At 40.5% G+C, this 27,847-nt stretch overlaps 4 pseudogenes; all 4 read left to right on the top strand.

Moving 5' to 3' along the window:
- The first annotated feature begins 13,012 nt into the window (after positions 1-13,012).
- On the top strand, positions 13,013-18,908 carry LOC129486522 (NADH-ubiquinone oxidoreductase chain 1-like; annotated as a pseudogene).
- Positions 17,286-18,908, top strand: LOC134737122 (cytochrome c oxidase subunit 2-like; annotated as a pseudogene).
- LOC129486523 (ATP synthase subunit a-like) lies at positions 18,228-19,692 on the top strand (annotated as a pseudogene).
- A 423-nt stretch (positions 19,693-20,115) lies between these two features.
- On the top strand, positions 20,116-21,748 carry LOC129485747 (NADH-ubiquinone oxidoreductase chain 4-like; annotated as a pseudogene).
- The last annotated feature ends 6,099 nt before the right edge of the window (positions 21,749-27,847 follow it).

Genomic DNA, 27,847 nt, shown 5'->3' with positions numbered 1-27,847 from the left:
GTATTAAGCCCCACGTGCATTAGCTTTTTATCCTGATGCTCTCACTACCTCCTGTCCCCCAACAGACTCCAGTTTGTGTTGTTACGTTTCCTATGTCCATGTGTTTTTATTGTTTAGCTCCCATTTATAAGTGAGAACATGCAGTGTTTGGTTTTCGGTTTGTGTTAGTTTGCTGAGGACGACGGCTTTCAGCTCCATCCATGTCCCAACAAACGACAGGATCTCATTCCTTTTTATAGCTGCATAGTGTTTCATGGTGTATATGTACCATATTTTCCTTTCTACCACTCACAGGATTTGGGTTGATTCTGTGTCTTTGCTATTGTGAATAGTGCTGCAAGGAACATACATGTGTCTGTATCTTTATAACAGAATGATTTATATTCCTTTGGGTATATACCCATTAATGGGATTGCTGGGTTAAAAGGTATTTCTGCTCCTAGGTCTTTGAGGAATCACCACACTGTCTTCCACAATGGTTGAACTAATTTTCATTCCCACCAACAATGTAAAACCATTGCTATTCCCCCACAGCCTCACCATCATCTTGTTTCTTGGCTTTTTAATAATTGCCATTCTTACTGGCATAAGATTACAGGTATCTCATTGTGGTTTTGATTTGTATTTCTCTAATGATCAATGATACTGAGCTTTTTTATATGTTTGTTGGTCACATAAATGTCTTTTTTTGAGAAGTGTCTGTTCATGTCCTTTGCCCACTTTTAATACAGTTTTTTTTTCTTGTAAATTTGTTTAAGATCCTTGTAATCTCTGGATATTAGGCCTTTGTCAGATGGATAGGTTGCAAAAATTGTCTCCCATTCTGTAGGTTGTCTGCTCACTCTGATGATAGTTTCTTTTGCTGTGCAGAAGCTCTTTAGTTTAATTAGATTCCATTTGTCAATTTTTGCTTTTGTTCCAATTGTTTTTGATGTTTTTGTCATGAAATCTTTGCCTGTGCCTTGTCCTGAATGGTACTGCCTAGATTTTCTTCTAGGATTGTTATACTTTTGGGTTTTACATTTAAGTCTTTAATCCATTGTGAGTTAATTTTTGTGTAATGTTTAAGGAAGGGGTCCAGTTTCAATTTTCTGTATATGCTAGCCAGTTCTCCCAGCCCCGTTTATTAAATAGGGAATCCATTCTTCATTGCTTGTTTTTTCCAGGCTTGTGGAAGATCAGATGGTTGTAGATGTGCAGTCTTATTTCTGAGATCTCTGTTTTGTTTCATTGATTTATGCATCTGTTTTTGTATCAGTTCCATGCTGTTTTGGTTACCATAGCCTTGTAGCATAGTTTGAAGTCAGATAGCTTGATGCCTCCAGTTTTATTCTTTTTGCTGAGAATCGTCTTGGCTATGCAGGCTCTTTTTTGGTTGCATAGAATTTTTTTTTTCTTTCTTTTCATAGATAAATGACTTTATTTTTCAATGTCCTCAAATATCACCATTAAACCTGTATTCACTAGCAATTGGCACTTTATTATTAACAAAGAAGAACCCCTAAATGTGTCAAGTAACCACTGTAAACCAAATATTATAGCCTAGAATATATTCAAATTCTCTTTAGAATTTAGAAAATGGGAAGAAATTCATTTCCTTAAGAATGCTAGTATGTCTCAGCATAATTAATTTTTGTGAAAGGTTATAGTCTGGAAGGTTAAGGTTTTCCTGGTGCTTTGTAGCAATTTTGAGCTCAAATCAAGGAATTACAAAGTGTTAACACTCTTGGTGTTAAATCTAGCACTGACTATCAATACTATACTCTTGCATTGTGGAGGATGGGGGAGCTTGTGGGATTTGGCCTAATCTGTTTTGTTTGAAACTGAAAATCATGTTGTTGAAGTTTGCATTCTGTTTTCTTTCTTTTTTTTTTTTTCTCTTTTTTTTTTATTATTATACTTTAGGTTTTAGGGTACATGTGCACAATGTGCAGGTTTGTTACATATGTATCCATGTGTCATGTTGTTTTGCTGCACCCATTAACTCATCATTTAGCATTAGGTATATCTCCTAGTGCTGTCCCTCCCCCTCCCCCCACCCCACAACAGTCCCTGGAGTGTGATGTTCCCCTTCCTGTGTCCATGAGTTCTCATTGTTCAATTCCCACCTATGAGTGAGAACATGCTGTGGTGGTTTTTTGTCCTTGTGATAGTTTACTAAGAATGATGTTTTCCAGTTTCATCCATGTCCCTACAAAGGATATGAACTCATCATTTTTTATGGCTGCATAGTATTCCATGGTGTATATGTGCCACATTTTCTTAATCCAGTCTATCATTGTTGGCCATTTGGGTTGGTTCCAATTCTTTGCTATTGTGAATAGTGCCGCAATAAACATACGTGTGCATGTGTCTTTATAGCAGCATGATTTATAGTCCTTTGGGTATATACCCAGTAATGGGATGGCTGGGTCAAATGGTATTTCTAGCTCTAGATCCCTGAGGAATCGCCACACTGACTTCCACAATGGTTGAACTAGTTTACAGTTGTAAACAACAGTGTAAAAGTGTTCCTATTTCTCCACATCCTCTCCAGCACCTGTTGTTTCCTGACTTTTGAATGATGGCCATTCTAACTAGTGTGAGATGGTATCTCACTGTGGTTTTGATTTGCATTTCTCTGATGGCCAGTGATGATGAGCATTTTTTCATGTGTTTTTTGGCTGCATAAATGTCTTCTTTTGAGAAGTGTCTGTTCATGTCCTTTGCCCACTTTTTGATAGGGTTGTTTGTTTTTTTCTTGTAAATTTATTTGAGTTCATTGTAGATTCTGGATATTAGCCCTTTGTCAGATGAATAGGTTGCAAAAATTTTCTCCCATTCTGTAGGTTGCCTGTTCACTCTGATGGTAGTTTCTTTTGCTGTGCAGAAGCTCTTTAGTTTAATTAGATCCCATTTGTCAATTTTGGCTTTTGTTGCATAGAATTTTAAAGTAGGTTCTTTTCTTTTTTTCTAGTGTGAAGAATCTCAATGCTAGTTTAATGGGAATAGCACTGAATCTATACATTACTTTGGGCAGTATGGTTATTTTCATTCACAGCATTGATTCTTCCTATCCATGAGCATGGAATATTTTTCTATTTGTTTGTGTCCTCTCTTATTTCCTTGAGCAGTGATTTGTAATTCTCCTTGAAGAGGTCCTTCACGTCCCTTGTTAGCTGTATTCCTAGGCATTTTATTCTCTTTGTAGCAATTGTGAATGAGAGTTCATTAATGATTTGGTCCTCTGCTTGTCTGTTGTTGGTGTATAGGAATGCTTGTGATTTTTGCACATTGATTTTTGTATTCTGAGACTTTGCTGAAATCACTTATCAGTTTAAGGAGCTTTTGGGCTGAGTCAATGGTGTTTTCTAGATACAGGATTATGTTGTCTGGAAACAGAGACCGTTCGACTTCCTCTATTCCTATTTGAATAGCCTTTATTTCTTATTCTTGCCTGATTGCCCTGGCCAGAACTCCCAATTCTGTGTTGAATAGGAGTGGTGTGACAGGGCATCCTTGTCTTGTGCCATTTTTCAAAGGGGAATGCTTCCAGCTTTTGGCCATTCATTATGATATTGGCTGTGGATTTGTCATAAATGGCTCTTATTATTTTGAGATATGTTCCATCAATACCTAGTTTATTGAGAGTTTTTAACACGAAGGGATATTGAACTTTACTGAAGGCCTTTTCTATATCTATTGAGATAATCATGTGATTTTTGTTTTTAGTTCTGTTTATGTGATGAATTACACTTATTGATTTGCATATGTTAAACCAGCCTTGCATCCTGGAGATGAAGCCGACTTGATCGTTGATTTGAGCTTTTTGATGTGCTGCTTGATTCGATTTGCCAGTGTTTTATCAAGCATTTTACACCAGTGTTCATCAGGGATATTGGCCTGAAGTTTTGTTGTTGTATCAATGCCAGGTTTTGGTATCAAGATGATGCTGGCTTCATAAAATGAGTTAGGGAGAAGTCTCTCCTTTTCAATTGTTTTGGAATAATTTCAGAAGAAATGGTACCAGCTCTTCCTTGTACTGCTAGTAGAATTTAGCTGTAAATCCATCTTGTTGGTAGGCTATTTATTACTGCCTCAATTTCAGAATTTGTTATTAGTCTATTCAGGGATTCAACTTCTCCCTGGCTTATTCGTTCATAGAGGTGTTTATAGTATAGTGTTCTCTGATGGTTGTTTGTATTTCTGTGGGGTCAGTGGTGATAACCCCTTTATCATTTTTTATTGTGTTTATTTGATTCTTTTCTCTTTTCTTTTTTATTAGTCTAGCTAGCAATCTATCTATTTTATTTTATTTTAGTTTTTAAAAAAACCAGTTCCCGAATTCATTGATTTTTTTGAGATCTTTTTTCACCATCTCTATTTCCTTCCATTCCTCTCTGATTTTGGTTATTTCTTGTCTTCTGCCAGCTTTTGGGTTTGTTTGCTCTTGGTTCCCTAGTTCTTTTAGTTGTGGTGTTAGGATGTTGATTTGAGATCTTTCTAGCTTTTTGATGTGGGCATTTGGTGCTACCAATTTTTCTCTTAACACTGCTTTAGCTGCATCCTAGTGATTTTGGTATGTTGCCTCTGTTCTCATTGGTTTCAAAGAACTTCTTGATTTCTGCCTTAATTTCATTATTTACCCAGGAGTCATTCAGGAGCAGGTTGTTCCATTTCTATGTAGTTGTGTGGTTTTGAGCGAGTTCCTTAATTTTGAGCTCTAATTTGATTGCACTGTGGTCGGAGAGATTGTTATAATTTTGGTTCTTTTGCATTTGCTGAGGAGTATTTTATTTCCAATTATGTGATCAATTTCATAATCAGTGCCATGTGGCACTGAGAAGAGTGTATATTCTATTGTTTTTAGGTGGCGATTTCTGTAGGTATCTATTATGTCCACTTGATACAGAGCTGAATTCAAGTCCTGAATATCCTTATTAATTTTCTGTCTGATGATCTGTCTACTATTAAATTTTCCCACTATTATTGTGTGGGAGTCTAAGTCTCTTTGTAAGTCTCTAAGAATTTATTTTATGAATCTGGATGCTCCTGTATTGAGTGCATATATATTTAAGATAGTTAGCTCTTCCTATTGAATTGATCCCTATACCATTATTTAATGACTTTCTTTGTCTTCTTTGATCTTTGCTGGTTTAAAGTCTGTTTTGTCAGAAACTAGGATTGCAGCCCCTTTTTTTCCTGCTTTCAATTTGCTTGGTAAATTTTCCTCCTTCCCTTTATTCTGAGTCTGTATGTGTCTTTGCATGTGAGATGAGTCTCTTGAATACAGCACACCTATGGGTCTTGACTCTATCCAGCTTGACATTCTGTGTCTTTTAACTGTGGCATTTAGCCCATTTACATTTAAGGTTAATATTTTTATGTGTGAATTTGATCCTGTCATCATGATGCTAGCTGGTTATATTTCAGATTTGTTCGTGTAGTTGCTTCATAATGTTGTTGGTATTTGTACTAAGTGTAGGTAGTGGTTTTTCCTTTCCATATTTATTCATATTTATTATTTTCCTTCCATATTTCTTTCAGGAGCTCTTGCAAGGCAGGCCTGGTGGTGATGAATTCCCTCAGCATTTGCTTGTCTGAAAAAGATTCTACTTCTCCTTCACTTATGAACCTTAGTTTGGCTGGATATAAAATTCTGGGTTGGAAATTCTTTTCTTTAAGAATGTTGAATATTGGCCCCCACTCTCTTCTGGCTTGTAGGGTTTCTGCTGAGAGGTCCACTGTTGGTCTTATGAGCTTCCCTTTGTAGGTGACCTGGCCTTTCCGGCTGCCCTTAACATTATTTTCTTCATTTTGACGATGGAGAATTTGAAGATTATGTGTCTTGGAGTTTATCTTCTCATGGAATATCTTACTAGGGTTCTCTGGGTTTCCTGAACTTGAATGTTAGCCTGTCTTGTTAGGTTGAGGAAGCTCTCCTGGATGATATATTAAAGCATGTTTTCCAGCTTGGTTTTGTTCTCCCCATCTCTTTCAGGTACCCCAATTAGTCATAGGTTAGGTCTTTTTACTTAATCCTGTAGTTCTCAGAGGTTTTGTTTATTCATTTTCATTCTTTTTTCTTTAATCTTGTCTGCCTGTCAGACAAGATTTCAGTAAGATAGTTTTCAAGCTCTGAAATTCTTTCCTCTGCTTGGTCTATTCAGTTATTGATACTTGTGGTTGCATTGTAAAGTTCTTGTGTTGTGGTTTTTAGCTCCATCAGGTCATTTATGTTCCTCTCTAAACTGGTTATTCTGGTTAACAGCTCCTGTAATGTTTTATTGTGGTTCTTAGCTTCTTTGCATTGTGTTAGAACATACTTCTTTAGCTCAGCAAAGTTTTTTATTATCCACCTTCTGAAGCCTACTTCTGTCAATTCATCCATCTCAGCCTCAGCCCAGTTTTGTGCCCTTGCTGGAGAGGTTTTGTGATCATTTAGAAGAGAAGACACACTCTGGATTTTTGAGTTTTCAGCCTTTGTTTTTTCATTGATTCTTTCTCATATTCATGAGTGTGTCTAACTTCTATCTTTGGGGCTGCTGAACTTTTCATGGGCTTTTGTAATTGTAATAGGCCCTGAAGATACCACTGGTCTGATTTAATGAAAAGTATAAAAATTATGGAGGTAGAAACTATAGTTATAACTAAAGGCAAAAGTATAGAACACCTAATATCACACCTGTTTCTAAAACTGGACTATTTAACTAACAAAAAAACTTTACACTTTATATGGAAATATAAACATGTGTGACTAGCTAGAAAATTTCTTAGAAACATAAGTAATAAGCAACATCAAGCGTTAAAATATATCACAAAGCAAATCAATAAAAAATGTTAGTATTGGATGAGTAACAAATCAGTGAATCAGAAAACAGATCCAATAATTATATCAAATATTTCCGAAAATTTAGCTCATATATGGCAACATTTTCAAATTTATATGGAAAAGATAGATTATTCAAAAAGCAGTTAGGAAAAATGGGCAGTCACTTAGAAAAATATAGTTGAATTTCTCCTTCCCTCAGTCCTTCTACCAAAATAAGTTTTAGATTGAGATAACATTTGAATATAATCAATACAAACTTTAAAGTACTTTTAAAAAATTGAAGATTTTTTAAAGCATGCTTGGAGTAAGAATGGCATAAATAAGACAAAATTCAGAAATTACCTTTTAAAATATTTGCTAGTTAACAACATACAGGTACAAAACTAAAACTGAGAAGAAAAATGACTGGGGAAAGTGTTTGAAATTAATATGCAAGTATTTATTTTTTAACTAGATAGTGTAGCATAATAGTTAAGAATTCATACGTATGTTTGTACACCTACATTAACACATGCAAATATATGTGTATGTGTGATTGTAAATGCATACCAAGTTTAGCTGGAATTATAAAGGGAAATTGGGATTCAGAGTAATAATAAGACTTGCTTTCCATCTCATATCCTTCATATTGGTGCACCCGCACCAAACGAATCTTCCCGAATCAAACCTGACCCCTCCCCCTCATAAATCACTCAACTCCCTATATTATTAAAATTCAACACTATCACCAGCCCATCATATTCTTTCGCCCATAAAACCAACCCAACCTCCATTACCAACCCCACTAAAACACCCACTAAAACCTCAACCCCCGACCCCCATGCCTCAGGATATTCCTCAATAGCCATCGCTGTGGTATACCCAAAAACAACCATCATACCCCCCAGATAAATTAAAAAAACTATTAAACCCAAATACCCCCCTCCACAATTTAAAATAATAGCACACCCCACTACACCACTAACAACCAGCACTAAACCCCCATAAATAGGAGAAGGCTTAGACGAAAACCCCACAAACCCCACTACCAAAATTACACTTAACAAGAACAGAGCATATGTCATTATTCTCGCATGGACTACAACCACGACTAATGATACGAAAAACCATCGTTGTATTTCAACTACAAGAACACCAATGACTCCCCTACGCAAAACTAACCCGTTAGTAAAACTAATCAATCACTCATTTATTGATCTTCCAACCCCATCCAACATTTCTACATGATGAAACTTTGGCTCACTCCTAGGTGCTTGCCTAATCCTCCAAATCATTACAGGACTATTTCTAGCCATACACTACACACCAGATGCCTCCACAGCTTTCTCATCAGTAGCTCACATTACCCGAGACGTAAACTATGGTTGAATTATCTGCTATCTTCACGCCAACGGCGCCTCAATATTTTTCATCTGTCTATTCTTACACATTGGCCGAGGCCTATACTACGGCTCATTCCTCTACTTAGAAACCTGAAACATTGACATCATCCTCCTACTCGCAACTATAGCAACAGCCTTCATGGGCTATGTCCTCCCATGAGGACAAATATCTTTCTGAGGAGCCACAGTAATCACAAACTTACTATCTGCCATCCCATACATCGGAACAAACCTGGTCCAATGGGTCTGAGGTGGTTACTCAGTAGACAACGCCACACTCACACGCTTCTTCACCTTTCACTTCATCTTACCCTTCATTATCACAGCCCTAGCAGCCTTACACCTACTATTCTTGCACGAAACAGGATCAAACAATCCCCTAGGCATCCCCTCCCAACCAGACAAAATCACCTTTCACCCCTACTATACAACCAAAGACATCCTAGGAATATTCCTTCTCCTCCTTATCCTAATGAGCCTAGTACTATTCTCACCCGACCTCCTCGGAGACCCAGACGACTATATCCAAGCTAATCCCTTAAGCACCCCTCCCCACATCAAGCCTGAATGATATTTTTTATTCGCATACGCAATCCTACGATCCGTCCCTAATAAATTAGGAGGTGTGTTAGCCCTCCTACTATCAATCCTCATCCTAGTAGCAATCCCTACACTCCACATAGCTAAACAACAAAGCATGATATTTCGCCCACTAAGCCAACTCACGTACTGATTCTTAGTAATAAATTTGCTAACCCTCACGTGATTTGGAGGACAACCAGTAAGCTACCCATTCATCACCATCGGACAAGTAGCATCCATACTATACTTCACCACAATCTTAATCCTGATACCAACCGCCTCTCTAATCGAAAACAAAATACTCAAATGAACCTGCCCTTGTAGTATAAACCAATACACCAGTCTTGTAAACCGGAAATGAAATCCTCCTTCCAAGGACAACTCAGAGAAAAAGTACTTAACTTCACCCTCAGCACCCAAAGCTAAAATTCTAACTTAAACTATTCTCTGTATTCTCATGTGGAGGCTATTTTGGGTACAACCCCAGTACTAACCCATTCTCCCATGATTTTATGTACTTCGTACATTACTGCTAGTCCCCATGGATATCGTACAGTACTATAATCACTTGACTAGCTATAAGACATAACTCATTAATTGTACATACCAGGCAATCCAACATGCTTATAAGCAAGTACTAGAATTCCTCAACTAACTATAAAACATTCACCCCCAACCCTACCATTAAATCCTCACTCAACATGCGTATCAAACGATAGAGTCCGTCCACCAACAAGACATAGCACATTCATTCGTTCGTCGTACATACTAAGCCTAATCCACAATCAACTCACAATCCACACAAGTAATCTATTTCAGATAGGAATCCCTTGCCCAGCATCCTCCGTGAAATCAATATCCCGCACAAGAGTGCTAACCCTCCTCGCTCCGGGCCTACAACACCTGGGGGTAGCTATAGTGAGCTGTATCCGGCATCTGGTCCTTACCTCTCGGCCATATAATCTAAAATCGCCCACACGTTCCCCTTAAATAAGACATCATGATGGATCACGGGTCTATCACCCTATTAACCAGTCACGGGAGCTTTCCATGCATTTGGTATTTTATATAGGGGGGTGTGCACGCGATAGCATTGTGAGACGCTGGAGCCGGAGCACCCTATGTCGCAGTATCTGTCTTTGATTCCTAACCCATTCCATTATTGATCGCGCCTACGTTCAATATCCTAGCCGAGCATAATCTGTCAAAGGTGTTAATTAATTCATGCTTGTTGGACCTAACAATAACCAACCAACACACCCCTAAACCACACCCCCTCGACGGAATGAAAAAATTCACTCTGCAAACCCCCCCTCCCCCCAACATCTTTGCCAAACCCCCAAAAACAAAGAACCTCGCCCAGCCAACCCCGCTAAAATCCAAATTCATCTTTTGGCGGTACACACCTTTAACAGCCACCCCCTCAACTAGCACACATTCTCCCCCTCTCTCCCCTCCGCCCACCCATTACTAATCCCTTACCCTGAACCAACCTAACCCCAAAGAGTCCCAGTTTATGTAGCTTAACTACCCAAAGCAAAACACTGAAAATGTCGAGACGGGCCCACTCACCCCATAAACAGATAGATTTGGTCCTAGCCTTTCTATTAGCCCCTGGTAAGATTACACATGCAAGCATCCCCGCCCCGGTGAAATCGCCCTCCAAATCATCCATGATCAAAAGGAGCAGGTATCAAGCACGCAATTAATGTAGCTCAAAACACCTTGCCTAGCCACACCCCCACGGGAGACAGCAGTGATAAACCTTTAGCAATAAACGAAAGTTTAACTAAGCTATACCAACCCCGGGTTGGTCAACTTCGTGCCAGCCACCGCGGTCATACCATTAACCCTTGTTAATAGAACCCGGCGTAAAGAGTGTTTTAGACCATTCTCCAATAAAGCTAAGCTCCATCCAAGTCGTAAAAAACTCTGGCTGGCATAAAATAAACTACGAAAGTGGCTTTAGTACCTCTGAACACACAATAGCTAAGACCCAAACTGGGATTAGATACCCCACTATGCTTAGCCCTAAACTTCAACAGTCAAATCAACAAGACTGCTCGCCAGAACACTACGAACAACAGCTTAAAACTCAAAGGACCTGGCGGTGCTTCACACCCTCCTAGAGGAGCCTGTCCTAAAATCGATAAACCCCGTTCAACCTCACCATCTCTTGCTCAGCCTATATACCGCCATCTTCAGCAAGCCCTGACAAAGGCTATAAAGTAAGCGCAAACATCCACATAAAGACGTTAGGTCAAGGTGTAGCCCATGAGATGGGAAGAGATGGGCTACATTTTCTATCTTAGAAAACCACGATAACCCCAATGAAACTTTGGCGGTCGAAGGAGGATTTAGCAGTAAATTAAGAATAGAGTGCTTAATTGAACAAGGCCCTGAAGCGCGTACACACCGCCCGTCACCCTCCTCAAGTATATTTCAAGGAACCCCTAACTAAACACTCCACACATCTATATAGAGGAGATAAGTCGTAACATGGTAAGTGTACTGGAAGGTGCACTTGGATAAATCAAGGTGTAGCTTAATATAAAGCACTCGGCTTACACCTGGGAGATTTCAATTAAACTTGACCACCCTGAGCCAACCCTAGCCCCAAATCCCCCAGCCCTACTATCAAATAACATCAACCAAACCATTCACCCGTATAAAGTATAGGCGATAGAAATTATTAACCTGGCGCAATAGATATAGTACCGCAAGGGAAAGATGAAAAACACAACCGAGCACAAAATAGCAAAGATAAACCCCTGTACCTTCTGCATAATGAATTAACTAGACACAACTTAGCAAGGAGATCCAAAGCTAAGACCCCCGAAACCAGACGAGCTACCTAAGAACCGCTGAAAGAGCACACCCGTCTATGTAGCAAAATAGTGGGAAGATTCATAGGTAGAGGTGACAAGCCTACCGAGCCTGGCGATAGCTGGTTGTCCAAGACAGAATCTTAGTTCAACTTTAAATCTACCTGTAGAACCCCCAAATCTCCTTGTAAATTTAACTGTTAGTCTAAAGAGGAACAGCTCTTTAGACACTAGGAAAAAACCTTGTAAAGAGAGTAAAAAGTGTAAACCCCATAGTTGGCCTAAAAGCAGCCACCAATTAAGAAAGCGTTCAAGCTCAACATCACCCACCTAGTAAATCCCAAACATACAACTGAACTCCTTTCACCACATTGGACCAATCTATCACTCTATAGAAGAGATAATGTTAGTATAAGTAACATGAAAGACATTCTCCTCCGCATAAGCCTATATCAGACCAAAATACTTCGCTGACAGTTAGCAGCCCAATATCTAAAACCAATTAATAAATCATTATTACCTACACTGTCAACCCAACATAGGCATGCTTACAAGGAAAGGTTAAAAAAAGTAAAAGGAACTCGGCAAACACTACCCCGCCTGTTTACCAAAAACATCACCTCTAGCATTACCAGTATTAGAGGCACCGCCTGCCCAGTGACACATGTTCAACGGCAGCGGTACCCTAACCGTGCAAAGGTAGCATAATCACTTGTTCCTTAAATGGGGACTTGTATGAATGGCTCCACGAGGGTTCAGCTGTCTCTTACTTTCAACCAGTGAAATTGACCTGCCCGTGAAGAGGCGGGCATAACCTAACAAGACGAGAAGACCCTATGGAGCTTTAGTCTATCAATGCAAACAACACCCAATAAACCAACAGGCCATAAACTACCAAACCTGCATCGAAGACTTCGGTTGGGGCGACCTCGGAGCATAACCCAACCTCCGAGCAGTACATGCTAAGACTACACCAGTCAAAACGAACTCTCACATGCAATTGACCCAATAATTTGATCAACGGAACCAGTTACCCTAGGGATAACAGCGCAATCCTATTCTAGAGTCCATATCAACAATAGGGTTTACGACCTCGATGTTGGATCAGGACACCCCGATGGTGCAGCCACTATCAAAGGTTCGTTTGTTCAACGATTAAAGTCCTACGTGATCTGAGTTCAGACCGGAGTAATCCAGGTCGGTTTCTATCTGTTCTATATTTCTCCCTGTATGAAAGGACAAGAGAAATAGGGCCCACTTCACAAAGCGCCCTCCCCCCTTAGATGATATTATCTCAACCTACAACATACCTAGACCCGCTCAAGAACAGAGCCTGTTAAGATGGCAGAGCCCGGCAATTGCATAAAACTTAAGACTTTATAATCAGAGGTTCAACTCCTCTTCTTAACAACATGCCCACAACCAACCTCCTACTCCTCATCTTACCCACCCTAATTGCCATGGCATTCCTAATGTTAACTGAACGGAAAATCCTAGGCTACACACAATTACGCAAGGGCCCTAATATCGTAGGCCCCTATGGCCTACTACAACCTTTCGCCGATGCAATAAAACTCTTCACCAAGGAATCCCTAAAACCATCCACATCAACCGCCACCCTCTACACCATCGCCCCAACTTTAGCCCTCACCATCGCCCTCCTACTATGAACCCCTCTTCCCATACCCAACCCCCTAATCAACCTCAACTTGGGCCTCCTATTTATTCTAGCTACATCCAGCCTAACCGTCTGTTCCATCCTATGATCAGGGTGGGCATCAAACTCTAACTACGCCCTAATCGGCGCATTACGAGCAGTAGCCCAAACAATTTCATACGAAGTCACCCTAGCCATTATCTTACTATCAGTCCTACTAATAAACGGATCATTTAATCTTTCTACCCTTATTACAACACAAGAACACATCTGACTACTCCTACCAACATGACCCCTAGCTATAATATGATTTGTCTCTACATTAGCAGAAACCAACCGAACTCCATTTGACCTCACCGAAGGGGAGTCAGAACTAGTTTCAGGATTCAATACCGAATATGCTGCAGGCCCATTCGCCCTATTCTTCATAGCCAAATACGTGAACATCATTATAATAAACGCCTTAACCACCATAATCTTCCTAGGCACCACATACGATACCCACCTCCCAGAACTTTACACAACATGTTTCACTATTAAAACCCTGCTTCTAACCTCCCTATTCCTATGAATCCGAACAACATATCCCCGATTCCGCTACGACCAGCTCATGTACCTCCTATGAAAAAACTTCCTACCACTCACCCTAGCACTACTCATATGATATATTTCTCTATCTACTATAATTGCCAGCATTCCTCCCCAAACCTAAGAAATACGTCTGATGAAAGAGTTACTTTGATAGAGTAAATAATAGGGGTTTAAATCCCCTTATTTCTAGAACCATAGGAGTCGAACCCATCCTTGAGAATCCAAAACTCTCCGTGCCACCCGTCGCACCCTGTTCTAAGTAAGGTCAGCTAAATAAGCTATTGGGCCCATACCCCGAAAATGTTGGTTATACCCTTCCCATACTAATTAACCCCCTAGCTCAGCCCATCATCTACTCAACCATTTTTGCAGGTACATTCATTACCGCATCTAGCTCACACTGATTCCTCGCCTGAGTAGGTCTAGAAATAAACATGTTGGCCTTTATCCCAGTCTTAACAAAAAAAAATAAACCCTCGCTCCACAGAAGCCGCTATTAAATATTTCCTCGTACAAGCAACCGCATCCATAATTCTTATAATAGCTATCCTCTCTAATAACCTACTCTCCGGACAATGAACCACAACCAACATTACCAGCCAATACTCATCACTAATAATCTTGACAGCCTTGGCTATAAAACTAGGAATAGCCCCCTTTCACTTCTGAGTCCCAGAAGTCACCCAAGGAACTACCCTCACATCCGGCCTACTCCTCCTCACATGACAAAAACTAGCCCCTATCTCAATTATATACCAAATCTTCCCAGTAATAAACGTAAACATCCTCCTCACGTTTTCAATTTTATCTATCATAGTAGGCAGCTGAGGCAGACTAAACCAGACCCAACTACGCAAAATTCTGGCATACTCCTCAATCACCCATGTGGGCTGAATAATAGCCGTACTTCCATACAACCCGAACATCACCATCTTCAACCTAACTATCTACATCGTACTAACAACCACTGCATTCCTAGCACTCAGCCTAAATTCCAGCACTACAACCCTATTATTACCCCGCTCCTGAAACAAATTAACCTGACTACTGCCCCTAATTCCATCCACCCTGCTATCACTAGGAGGCCTGCCCCCACTAACCGGCTTCCTGCCTAAATGGCTGGTCATTGAGGAATTCACAAAAAACGGTGCCCTCATTATTCCAACCATTATAGCCATCATCACCCTTATCAACCTATACTTCTACATACGCCTAATCTACTCCACCTCAATCACACTATTCCCCACATCCAATAACGTAAAAATAAAGTGACTGTGAAAATATAAAACCCACACTCCTCCTACCTACACTCACCATCCTCACCACTCTTCTCCTACCAATCGCCCCACTTACATTCCCTGCCCCATAGAAATTTAGGTTAAACACAGACCAAGAGCCTTCAAAGCCCTCAGTAAGTTAACAAAACTTAATTTCTGCAACACACCCAAGGACTGCAAAACCCTACTTTGCATCAACCGAACGCAAATCAGCCACTTTAATTAAGCTAAGCCCTTACTAGACCGATGGGATTTAAACCCATAAAAATTTAGTTAACAGCTAAACACCCTAAACAACCTGGCTTCAATCTACTTCTCCTGCCGCGGGAAAAAAAGGCGGGAGAAGCCCCGGCAGAATTGAAGCTGCTTCTTTGAACTTGCAATTCAACGTGAAAAATCACTTCAGAGCTGGCAAAAAGAGGTTTCACCTCTGTCCTTAGATTTACAGTCTAATGCTTTACTCAGCCATTTTACCCCCCCCCCCACTAATGTTCGCCGACCGCTGGTTATTCTCCACAAACCATAAAGATATTGGAACACTATACTTGCTATTTGGCGCATGAGCCGGAGTCCTAGGCACAGCCCTAAGCCTCCTTATCCGAGCCGAACTAGGTCAACCCGGCAATCTCCTGGGCAATGACCACATCTATAACGTCATCGTAACAGCCCACGCATTCGTCATAATCTTTTTCATAGTAATACCCATTATAACTGGGGGCTTTGGCAACTGACTAGTCCCTCTAATAATCGGCGCCCCCGACATGGCATTCCCTCGTATAAATAACATAAGCTTCTGACTTCTTCTTCCCTCTTTCCTACTACTGCTTGCATCCGCCATAGTAGAAGCCGGTGCCGGAACAGGATGAACAGTCTATCCCCCGCTGGCAGGAAACTACTCCCACCCAGGAGCCTCTGTTGACCTAACCATTTTTTCTCTACACCTAGCCGGAGTATCATCTATCCTAGGGGCTATTAACTTCATTACCACGATCATCAACATAAAACCCCCAGCTATATCCCAATATCAAACACCCCTCTTTGTCTGATCTGTCCTAATTACAGCAGTCCTACTCCTTCTCTCCCTACCAGTTTTAGCCGCTGGCATTACCATACTACTAACAGACCGCAATCTCAATACCACTTTCTTTGACCCAGCTGGAGGAGGAGACCCCATTCTATATCAACACCTATTCTGGTTTTTTGGTCACCCCGAAGTTTACATTATCATCCTACCAGGCTTCGGAATAATTTCACACATCGTAACTCACTACTCGGGAAAAAAAGAGCCATTCGGATATATAGGCATAGTCTGAGCCATAATATCAATTGGCTTCCTAGGTTTCATTGTCTGAGCCCACCATATATTCACAGTAGGTATGGACGTAGACACACGAGCCTATTTTACCTCCGCCACCATAATTATCGCCATTCCCACTGGTGTTAAAGTATTTAGCTGGCTCGCCACACTCCACGGAAGTGACACCAAATGATCCGCTGCAGTACTCTGAGCCCTAGGCTTCATTTTCCTCTTTACAGTAGGAGGCCTAACTGGCATCGTATTAGCAAACTCATCACTGGATATCGTACTTCATGACACATACTATGTCGTAGCTCATTTCCACTACGTCTTATCCATAGGAGCCGTATTCGCTATCAAAGGAGGCTTCGTCCACTTATTCCCCCTATTCTCGGGCTACACTTTAGATCAAACCTATGCCAAAATCCACTTTGCCATTATATTTGTAGGAGTAAATTTAACCTTCTTTCCTCGGCCTATCCGGAATACCACGACGTTACTCCGACTACCCCGATGCATACACTACCTGAAACATCCTATCCTCTGTGGGCTCGTTTATCTCTCTAACAGCAGTAATACTAATAATTTTCATAATCTGAGAGGCTTTCGCTTCAAAGCGAAAAATTCTAATAATCGAAAACCCCTCCACTAACCTAGAGTGGTTGTACGGATGCCCGCCACCTTATCACACATTTGAAGAGCCCGTCTATATAAAACTTAGACAAAAAAGGAAGGAATCGAACCCTCTAAAACTGGTTTCAAGTCAGCCCCATAACCTTTATGACTTTTTCAAAAAGATATTAGAAAAACTATTTCATAACTTTGTCAAAGTTAAATCACAGTTTCAAGCCCCGTATATCTTAATGGCACATGCAGCTCAAGTAGGCCTACAAGACGCTACATCCCCTATCATAGAAGAACTAATCTCTTTCCACGACCACGCCCTCATAATCATTTTCCTTATCAGCTTCCTAGTCCTATATGCCCTCTTCCTAACACTCACAACAAAACTAACCAACACTAATATCACGGACGCCCAGGAGATAGAAACCGTCTGAACAATCCTACCTGCTATTATTCTAGTCCTAATCGCCCTCCCATCCCTCCACATCCTTTATTTGACAGACGAAATCAACGACCCCTCCTTTACTATCAAAGCAATCGGCCATCAGTGATACTGAGCCTACGAATATACAGACTACGGCGGACTGATCTTTAATTCTTACATGCTACCACCATTATTTCTAGAACCAGGGGACCTTCGACTCCTTGAAGTCGATAATCGAGTAGTTCTTCCAATTGAAGCCCCTGTCCGTATAATAATTACATCACAAGACGTCCTACACTCATGAACTGTCCCCTCCCTAGGCCTGGAAACGGATGCTATCCCCGGACGCCTAAACCAAACCACATTCACCGCTACACGCCCAGGAGTATATTACGGCCAATGCTCAGAGATCTGTGGGGCCAACCATAGCTTTATACCAATTGTTCTAGAACTAATTCCCTTAAAAATCTTCGAAATAGGACCTGTATTTACCCTATAACCCCACCCCCTGCCTCCCGTAAATTTCACTGTAGAGCTAGATCAGCATTAACCTTTTAAGTTAAAGACTAAGAGAACTACCACCTCTTTACAGTGAAATGCCCCAATTAAACACCACCGTGTGGCCTACAATCATCACGTCAATACTTCTCGCACTATTCCTCCTTATACAACTAAAAACACTAAACATGCACTACCACCCACCCGCTTCCCCAAAACCCATAAACATTAAACCCCACAACAACTCCTGAGAACACAAATGAACGAAAATCTATTCGCTTCATTCGCTGCCCCTACAATCCTAGGCCTACCCGCCTCAGTGCCAATTATTCTATTTCCCTCCCTATTAATTCCCACTTCCAAATACCTCATCAACAACCGACTAATTACCACCCAACAATGACAAATTCAATTGACCTTAAAACAAATAATAACAGTACATAATACTAAAGGACGAACCTGGTCCCTCATATTAATTTCTCTAATTACTTTCATTGCTACAACTAACCTCCTTGGCCTCCTACCCCACTCATTCACACCAACCACCCAACTATCCATAAACCTAGCCATAGCAATTCCCCTATGAGCAGGCACAGTGGTCACAGGTTTTCGTCTCAAAACCAAAAATACCCTTGCTCACCTTCTACCCCAAGGCACACCTACACCTCTCATTCCCATATTAATTATCATCGAAACCATTAGTCTATTTATCCAACCTATAGCCCTGGCTGTACGATTAACTTCAAACATTACAGCAGGTCACCTACTAATACACCTAATTGGAGCGGCCACACTAGCCCTATCAACTATCAACCTACTTGCAACTCCCATCATCTTCACGATCTTAGCCCTACTAACAATCCTTGAAATCGCTGTCGCTCTAATTCAAGCGTATGTCTTCACACTCCTGGTAAGCCTCTACTTGCATGACAACACATAATGACCCGCCAATCGCATGCCTACCACATAGTAAAACCCAGCCCCTGACCTCTGACGGGAGCTCTCTCAGCCCTCCTACTGACGTCTGGCTTAGCCATATGATTTCACTTCCACACCACCACTCTACTAACACTAAGCATACTAACCAACGCACTAACCATATTCCAATGATGACGCGACGTAGTGCAAGAAGGCACATACCAAGGCCACCATACAATACCTGTCCAAAAGGGACTTCGCTACGGAATAATTTTATTTATCACCTCAGAAATTTTCTTCTTTGCTGGATTCTTTTGGGCATTTTACCATTCCAGCCTAGCCCCCACCCCCCAACTAGGAGGGCACTGACCCCCAACGGGCATTACCCCGCTTAACCCCCTAGAAGTCCCACTTCTAAACACCTCCGTACTCCTCGCATCAGGAGTTTCAATCACTTGAGCCCACCACAGCCTAATAGAAAACAATCGAAATCAAATAATCCAAGCACTATTCATTACAATTCTACTAGGCACCTACTTCACCCTCTTACAAATCTCAGAGTATTTTGAAGCCCCTTTTACCATCTCCGACGGCATTTATGGCTCTACATTTTTTGTAGCCACAGGCTTCCATGGACTCCATGTCATTATCGGATCAACATTCCTCATCATCTGCCTTATCCGCCAGCTACTATTCCATTTCACATCTAAGCACCACTTCGGCTTTGAAGCCGCCGCTTGATACTGACATTTCGTAGATGTGGTTTGACTGTTCCTGTATGTCTCCATCTACTGATGAGGATCCTACTCTTTTAGTATAAACAGTACCGTTAACTTCCAATTAACCAGCTTCGATAACGCTCGAAAAAGAGTAATGAACCTAGTATTAGCTCTAATAATTAACACACTCCTGGCCTTGTTACTAATAATTATTACATTCTGACTACCACAGTTCAACACCTACATAGAAAAAGCTAACCCCTACGAATGTGGATTCGACCCACTATCCCCCGCCCGCATCCCATTCTCCATAAAATTTTTTCTAGTCGCAATTACTTTCTTACTATTTGACCTAGAAATTGCTCTACTACTACCCCTACCATGAGCTCTCCAAACGACAAACCCATCACTAACGATCACATCATCACTTACACTAATCACCATTCTAGTCCTAAGTTTGGCTTACGAATGATCACAAAAAGGACTGGACTGGGTCGAATTGGTAAGTAGTTTAAGCTAAAACAAATGATTTCGACTCATTAAATTATGGCAACCATACTTATCAAATGCCTCTCATCTACATAAACATTATACTGGCATTCACTATCTCACTCCTAGGCATACTAATCTACCGCTCACACCTGATATCCTCCTACTATGCTTGGAGGGAATAATGTTATCATTATTCATCATAGCCACCCTTATAGCCTTAAACACACACTCCCTCCTAATCAATATCATGCCTATCGTCCTTTTAGTCTTTGCTGCCTGCGAAGCGGCAGTGGGCCTAGCCCTACTAGTTTCAATCTCCAATACATACGGCCTAGACCATATCCACAACCTAAACCTACTCCAATGTTAAAACTAATTATTCCCACCATCATACTACTGCCTCTAACATGACTATCTAAAAAACACATAATTTGAATCAACACAACTACCCACAGTCTAATTATTAGCCCCATCCCACTATTATTCTTTAGCCAAACTAACAACAATCTACTTACCTATTCTCTGTCCTTTTCTTCTGACCCCTTAACCACACCCCTCTTAATACTGACAACCTGACTACTCCCTCTAATAATTATAGCAAGTCAACACCACCTATACAACGAATCCCTTCTACGAAAAAAACTCTACCTATCCACACAAATCACTCTCCAAGTCTCACTAATTATAACATTCACCGCCACTGAACTAATAATATTCTACATCCTCTTTGAAACTACACTCATCCCCACTCTAATTATTATTACTCGATGGGGTAATCAACTGGAACGCCTAAACGCAGGCTCATACTTTCTATTCTACACCTTGGTAGGCTCTCTCCCCCTACTCATTGCACTTATCCACACTCACAACACCCTAGGCTCACTAAACATTATATTACTAAGCCTTTCTTCCCAAAGCTTAACGGATTCTTGATCCAATAATTTCATATGACTAGCATATATAATAGCCTTCATAGTAAAAATACCCCTTTACGGACTTCACCTATGACTCCCCAAGGCCCACGTTGAAGCCCCTATTGCCGGCTCAATAGTGCTCGCCGCAGTACTCCTAAAACTAGGCAGCTGCGGCATAATACAGCTCACCCTTATTCTTAGCCCACTAACAAAACACATAGCCTACCCATTCCTAATATTATCTCTATGAGGCATAATCATAACAAGTTCCATCTGTCTACGACAAACAGATCTAAAATCCCTCATCGCATACTCCTCCGTAAGCCACATAGCCCTTGTAATCGCAGCTATCCTCATCCAAACCCCCTGAAGCTTTACAGGTGCAACTGTCCTCATAATCGCCCATGGACTAACTTCCTCCTTATTATTCTGCCTTGCAAACTCAAACTATGAATGAACTCACAGCCGCATCATAATCCTATCTCGAGGGCTTCAAACCTTACTCCCACTGATAGCCTTTTGATGACTCGCAGCAAACCTTGCCAATCTCGCCCTACCCCCCCACTATCAACCTCCTAGGAGAACTCTTTGTACTAATAGCCTCTTTCTCCTGGGCAAATACCACTATCACACACACCGGACTTAATATACTAATCACGGCCCTATATTCCCTCTATATATTTATCATAAAACAACGGCTGGGTTATGAGATATATGACAAGATTGAAGAGGGATGAGTTTAGAGTGATATTCTGCGTGCAGGTAAGCAAATACTTTATCTTTCTAAGTAACTTTTTTTTTATCCTACAGATACTGGGGTGCCATTAATGAATTCTGGCATAGAAATTATATAAGATACATATTGTAAAAAATAACTCCTATGATATTGTAAAGAATGAATTTGGAAGTGGCAAGACTAGCAAGAAGATCATTTAGGTTGGTACTGCTATAATTCAAGCAAGAAAGCCTGAGGATTTAAAGTTAGACAGCAGCAGGGACAATAGAGAGAAGAATAACATAGAATCAATGAAATTTTCTGGTGGATGAAACATAATAAAGGAAAAGACTGATTCAGAAATAACTCAAGTTTTTTGCCGAAGGAAAGTATTACCATTCAGCTGTATGTGGAATACAGACAACACAAATTTGTTAGGGAAGAGAAGAATATATTTGATTTGTTGACTTTAAGTTGCCTCAACTATGTGAAGATATACAGTAGTTGGTTATACTTATGTGCCTGGATATTATTGCAGAGATCTTGGCCAGAAGCAGATTAGGACGTCACTGTAGGCTAGGTAATAGTCATGAGAGTGGATAGGATCTCCTAGGAAAAACTTGGTCCTTGTTTTCCACTAGCAATCTAGCTTAGTTACAGCTTATCATTCTTTCCCAATGAAATCAAGATAAAACCCAGGAAGAGTGCTTCTAAAAGTTGTTATAAATTTGTTTGGACTGTAACACATTTTAAGGTTGCCAAAGTTCTTTGCCGAGACCAGCTCTGTCAGGGAGACCCTAACCCAGCAGCACTGGAGGAAATAAAGACACATACACAGAAATATGAGAAGTGGAGTGTGGAGTGGGAAATCAGGGGACTCACAGCCTTCAGAGCTGAGAGCCCTGAACAGAGATTTACCCACATATTTATTGACAGCAGGCCAGTGATAAACATTGTTTCTATAGATTATAGATTAACTAAAAGTATTCCTTATGGGAAACAAAGGGATGGGCGGAAGCAAAGGGATGGGTCTGGCTAGTTATCTGCAGTAGGAACATGTCCTTAAGGTACAGATTGCTCATGCTATTGTTTGTGGTTTAGGAACGCCTTTAAGCGGTTTTCCACCCTGGGTGGGCCAGGTGTTCCTTCCGCTCATTCTGGTAAACCCACAACCTTCAGCGCGGGCATCATGGCCATCACGAACATGTCACAGTGCTGCAGAGATTTTGTTTATGGCCAGTTTTGGGGCCAGTTTATGGCCAGATTTGAAGGCCTATCCCCAGCATGTCACCCTTCTTGTTTTTGCAGGGCAATAAAAGCAAAGGCAGCTTTATCACAGTGACCTACTTCTCGCAGGAGTTGGGATCTTCATCTGCAGACTATACAAAGACAAACAACACATGTTAATAACACAATCATCATTGAAATCACAGAGCCTCCAGGTGTTTTTATCTATTTTAATGGGTTACTAGCTGCTAATCCATCTGCAGCTCCTTCAAGCACTCCAGTTCCTGGCATTAAGGTCATGTGTGCCTGGGATGCTTTAAATATTTGTTCTTTTAATTTTGCAACATCCAAAGACAAGTTTGTAGAGTGTCCTTCTACATGCTTTTTTATTCTTTCCCAAATTATTATTTTATTAAGAGCCATTAATAGTTTCCACAAATTCTTATGTTTAGCTCCTACAGCAGGCCATATCATTTGAGGTTGAGGTGCCACTATGCCACCATGCCACCATGCCACCATGTTTCCAGATAACAGGAACTCTAGCTGTATTTCTTACTATTTCTACTGTCTGACCATTTTGTTTAGACCAGCTGAACATAGTGTGGCCATGGCATGCAGACTGAGAGGTGCAATTCAAGCTAAACATCCCCTTAGGGGACCAATCAATAATGATTCCATAGGAATTGTTGCTCAGCACCTCTGCTTGTTCTGCAATGTAATCTTTCCAAATAAATACATTCATTATTTCTGGCCAGGTCCAATTCTGTTTACAAATAGATTTTTCAGGGTGGTATGCCTCAATTATAGGAGCAGATTTATTATGGTAAATACTGAGATCAGAAAGCATATGTAATTGTGTCATAGAGTGATTACATCCAGGCATTACTGCCAGCCAAGATTGATAAATATGCCTAGTGAGTATAATTATTCTCTGTGTCAGCCCTTGTTGATGGAATACTCATGGCAATGGTGATCACCGCTATCATAGCTATCATTAAATTACTGGTTGTCCTGCTTTCCTCAGGTTTTATTCTGCCATCTGTGACAGCTTCTTAATCTGTCCCCAGGTAGGTGGCTGTGTTTGACAGGTGTTGCTCGTGATACTTGGGGTCCTCCTCAGCATCAGTCTCAACATGGCTGCAACCGGGGGGTCCTCAGGGTCTGGCTGGCTCATGATAAGGTTTTAGGTGTCTTGATGGTATCCAAATCAGCTGATGATTCTAGCCTGGAGAAACACAAGCATAACCTCTACCCCAAGTTATTATATTTTTACCTATTTCCCAACTATTTGTTATTGGATCTCTTCACCATACCAGTTGTTCTGCTTCTGTCTTTGCAGCTGGTTTCTGTAGATATTGTTCAGCTGCTGTTAGCATCTGGCCTTTAGGCAGGCTCAAAAAATTTAAAGTCAATAATGCTAGATTCAATTGCATATGTGGTGTTCCGTAGTCTGTGTTTCCCCCTTTCTGCTTTTGCAATTGTCGTTTTAGAGAGAGATTCATTCATTCTACAATGACTTGTCCTTCAGAATTATATGGGATGCCAGTAATGTGTTTAATATTCCATATAGAGAAAAATGTAGCTACAGCTTGGCTAGTATAGCCTGGGGCATTGTCTGTTTTAACAGAAGCTGAAATGCTCATCACCACAAAACACTGCAAAAGGTGATGTTTAACACAGGCAGAAAACTCTCCTGATTGGCATGTAGCCCAGACAAAGTGAGAAAAGGCATCCACACATACATGTACATAAGCAAGTCTCCCAAATGAAGGAACATGTGTGGCATCTATTTGCCAAAGAGAATTAGGTTCCAATCCTTGAGGATTGGAATTGTTAATACTCCTCCTGTAAAAAATGAGGAATGTACCATTTGGCAAGTTGGGTATCACTGGATAATAGCTTTAGCTTCTTCCCAGGTAATGCTGTATCTGTGTTTGATACCAGAGGCATTAACATGGGTTAAATTGTGAAACTCTCTAGAATTAGATATTGCAGTAGCAACTAGGTGATCAGCCATTTGATTCCCTTCAGTTACAGGTTCTGGAAGAGTGTATGAGCCCTAATGTAAGTGATGTAAAAAGGGTACATTCTACTCCTGACTGCTGTTTGCAATTGGGTAAATAAAGTCATCAGTTGTTCATCTGTGTGAAATTATAACTGAGCATTTTTAACTAACTCTGTGGAATGAACCACATATGAAGAATCAGAAATAACATTAATAGGCATATTAAAAGCAGTCAATACCTTAATTACAGCTATAAGCTCTGCTTTTTGAGCTGAAGTATAGGGTGTCTGAAAAACTTTACGTTTTGAGCCAGAATAAGAAGCTTTACCATTATTAGACCCATCTGTAAAAACATTCTCAGCACCTTTAATTGGTTTAAATTTAGAGATTTTAGGGAGAATCCAATTAGCTAATTTTAAAAATTGAAACAGTTTCATTTTAGGAAAATGATTATCAAGAATACCCACAAAGTTAGCTAAATGGGTTTGCCAAGTGAGACTATTTATAAAAGCTTGCTGTATTTATGCCTTCGTGATAGGGACAATAATTTTTCCAGGATCATATCCATGTAATTTAACAATCTGGGTTCTCCCATTTCCTATCATAGTAGTGATTTGATCCAAATAAGGAGTCAAAGTCTGTGAACTAGTATGTGGAAGAAAAAGCCCCTGTACAAGATCTTGCTCTTGAACAATAACACTAGTAGGTGAATGCTGAGTTGAAAAAATTAGCAAATCTAGGGTTTTTTTTTTTTTGGATTTATTCTATTTATTTGAGCTTTATGGACTTGCTTCTCAATTAGCTGTAACTCTACATCAGCCTCCTTTGTTAATTGCCAAGGGCATAGGTAGGAATGCCTGGAGCAAGTCATATCCAATTAATGTCCCCTAGTAATTTTTGAAAGTCATTTGATGTTTTCAATTGATACCTATGTATGGTTACTTTTTGTGGCACAATTGTAGTGTCATTTACTAAGGTCCCTAAGTAGGAGTAAGGAGCAGTAGTCTGAATTTTGTCAGGAGCTGTAATTAAACCAGCATGAGAAATCAAATTTTGCAAATGATCATAATATTAGAGTAATATTTCTCGAGTGGGGGCAGCAAAAAGTATATCATCCACATAATGAATAATGTAACACTGTGAAAATTTTTTATGAGTAGGTTCAATTACTTGCCCTACATAAGGCTGGCAAATTGTTGGACTATTTAACATGCCTTGTGGCAACACTTTCCAATGAAAACACTTAGCAGGCTGCAGGTTGTTTACTGCAGGAATTGTAAATGCAAATCTTTCACAGTCTTTCTCAGCTAAGGGGAAACAGTCTTTTAAATCTATGACTACTAAAGGCCAATTTTTTGGAATCATAGCAGGAGAGGGCAGTCCTGGCTGCAATGTCCCCATAGGTTGTATAAGTGAATTAATGGCTCTTAAGCCAGTTAACATTCTCCATTTACCTGATTTTTTCTTAATTATGAAAACTGGAGAATTCCAAGGGGAAAATGTTGGAGCTATGTGTCCTTTTTCTAATTGTTCAGTAACTAATTCCTCTAAAGCTTCCAGTTTCTCTTTACTCAGTGGCCATTGTTCTATCCAAATTGGCTTATCTGTTAACCATTTTAAAGGTATAGGTTCTGGAGGCTTAACAATGGCTGCCATCAAAAATGATATCCTAATCCTTGGCAGGAACTTTGTCTTTCCACTTGAAGTGGTTCCTTCAAAGCTTGCAAATTTTTTTCTAGTCCCATACCAGGGACTTACCCCATTTCATGCATCATATGTTGACTTTGAGGGCTATATAATTGCTCTGGAATTAGAGCTTGTCCTCCCCATTGTTGTAATAAATCTCTCCCCCATAAATTTGTAGGTACAGAAGTTATTATTGGTTGAATAGTCCCAGGTTGTCCATCGGGCCCTTCACAATCCAAAATATAACTACTTTGATGTAATTCATGGGATTTACCAACTCCAACTATGTTAAATTGAGTGGGTTGAATTGGCCACACAGATGGCCAGTGCTGTAGAGAAATGATTGAAATGTCTGCTCCTGTATCTACCAAACATTTAAATTTCTTTCCCTGAATAGTTATTTCACAGGTAGGACATTTATCAGTAATTTGATTCACCCAATAAGCTGCTTTGCCTTGTTTATTTGTGCTTCCAAATCCTCCTGTTTGTTTAATTTCACTTTTCCCCATTTCCACATATGGCACAATTAGGAGCTGTGCTATATGCTCTCCTGGCTCTGCTTTCCAGGGAACCAAAGTAGACATAACAATTTGAATTTCCCCATTGTAATCTGAATCAATGACTCCATTTGTACTTGTACTCCTTTCAAATTTAAACTAGATCTACCTAGAAGTAATCCTATCGTCCCTGCTGGCAGCATCTGACTGAAGACAGCAACATACTTTGACAGTCCCATTACAAAAGGAGAACCTGGGCCATAGTGATTAATAGCTTGTTTAAATTCTTTGAGTAATTTAAAAGGAAAAGGCTCAAACGTAGCTATACTATTTCCCTGCTGATCTGGGGGTGTATTCTAACAGAGAACTGCCAAGCCTCTATATCACCCGCATGTCTAGCTTACTGGATTGGTGCCTGAATAGAACTGAGAGTGGTCACTAGAGGCACTGTTTAAACAGTCACTGAAGCAACTACTTTTCACCCAGTGTCCTCCAGAAAAGAAAGATCTTGAGGGACAGGCCACTCTTTTTCTTCATAATAAGGAGGGGGTACAGAAGGGTAGAGATGGACCGCTTCTTCCTTTGCCACTTTAGTTTTGGCTGGCAAACAAACCTGCTCTGTTACCTCTTCTGTTACTTCGTTATACTTTCCTTTTTCCTTATTATCAGTGTGAAAAGGTTCCAATGTGGAACAAGCCAGAGCCCA

This window comes from Symphalangus syndactylus, chromosome 7 (assembly GCF_028878055.3).
Source record: "Symphalangus syndactylus isolate Jambi chromosome 7, NHGRI_mSymSyn1-v2.1_pri, whole genome shotgun sequence".
NCBI lineage: Eukaryota > Metazoa > Chordata > Mammalia > Primates > Hylobatidae > Symphalangus > Symphalangus syndactylus.
Note: the sequence above shows the minus strand (reverse complement) of the source record. Positions and strands in the feature narration are given on the sequence as shown.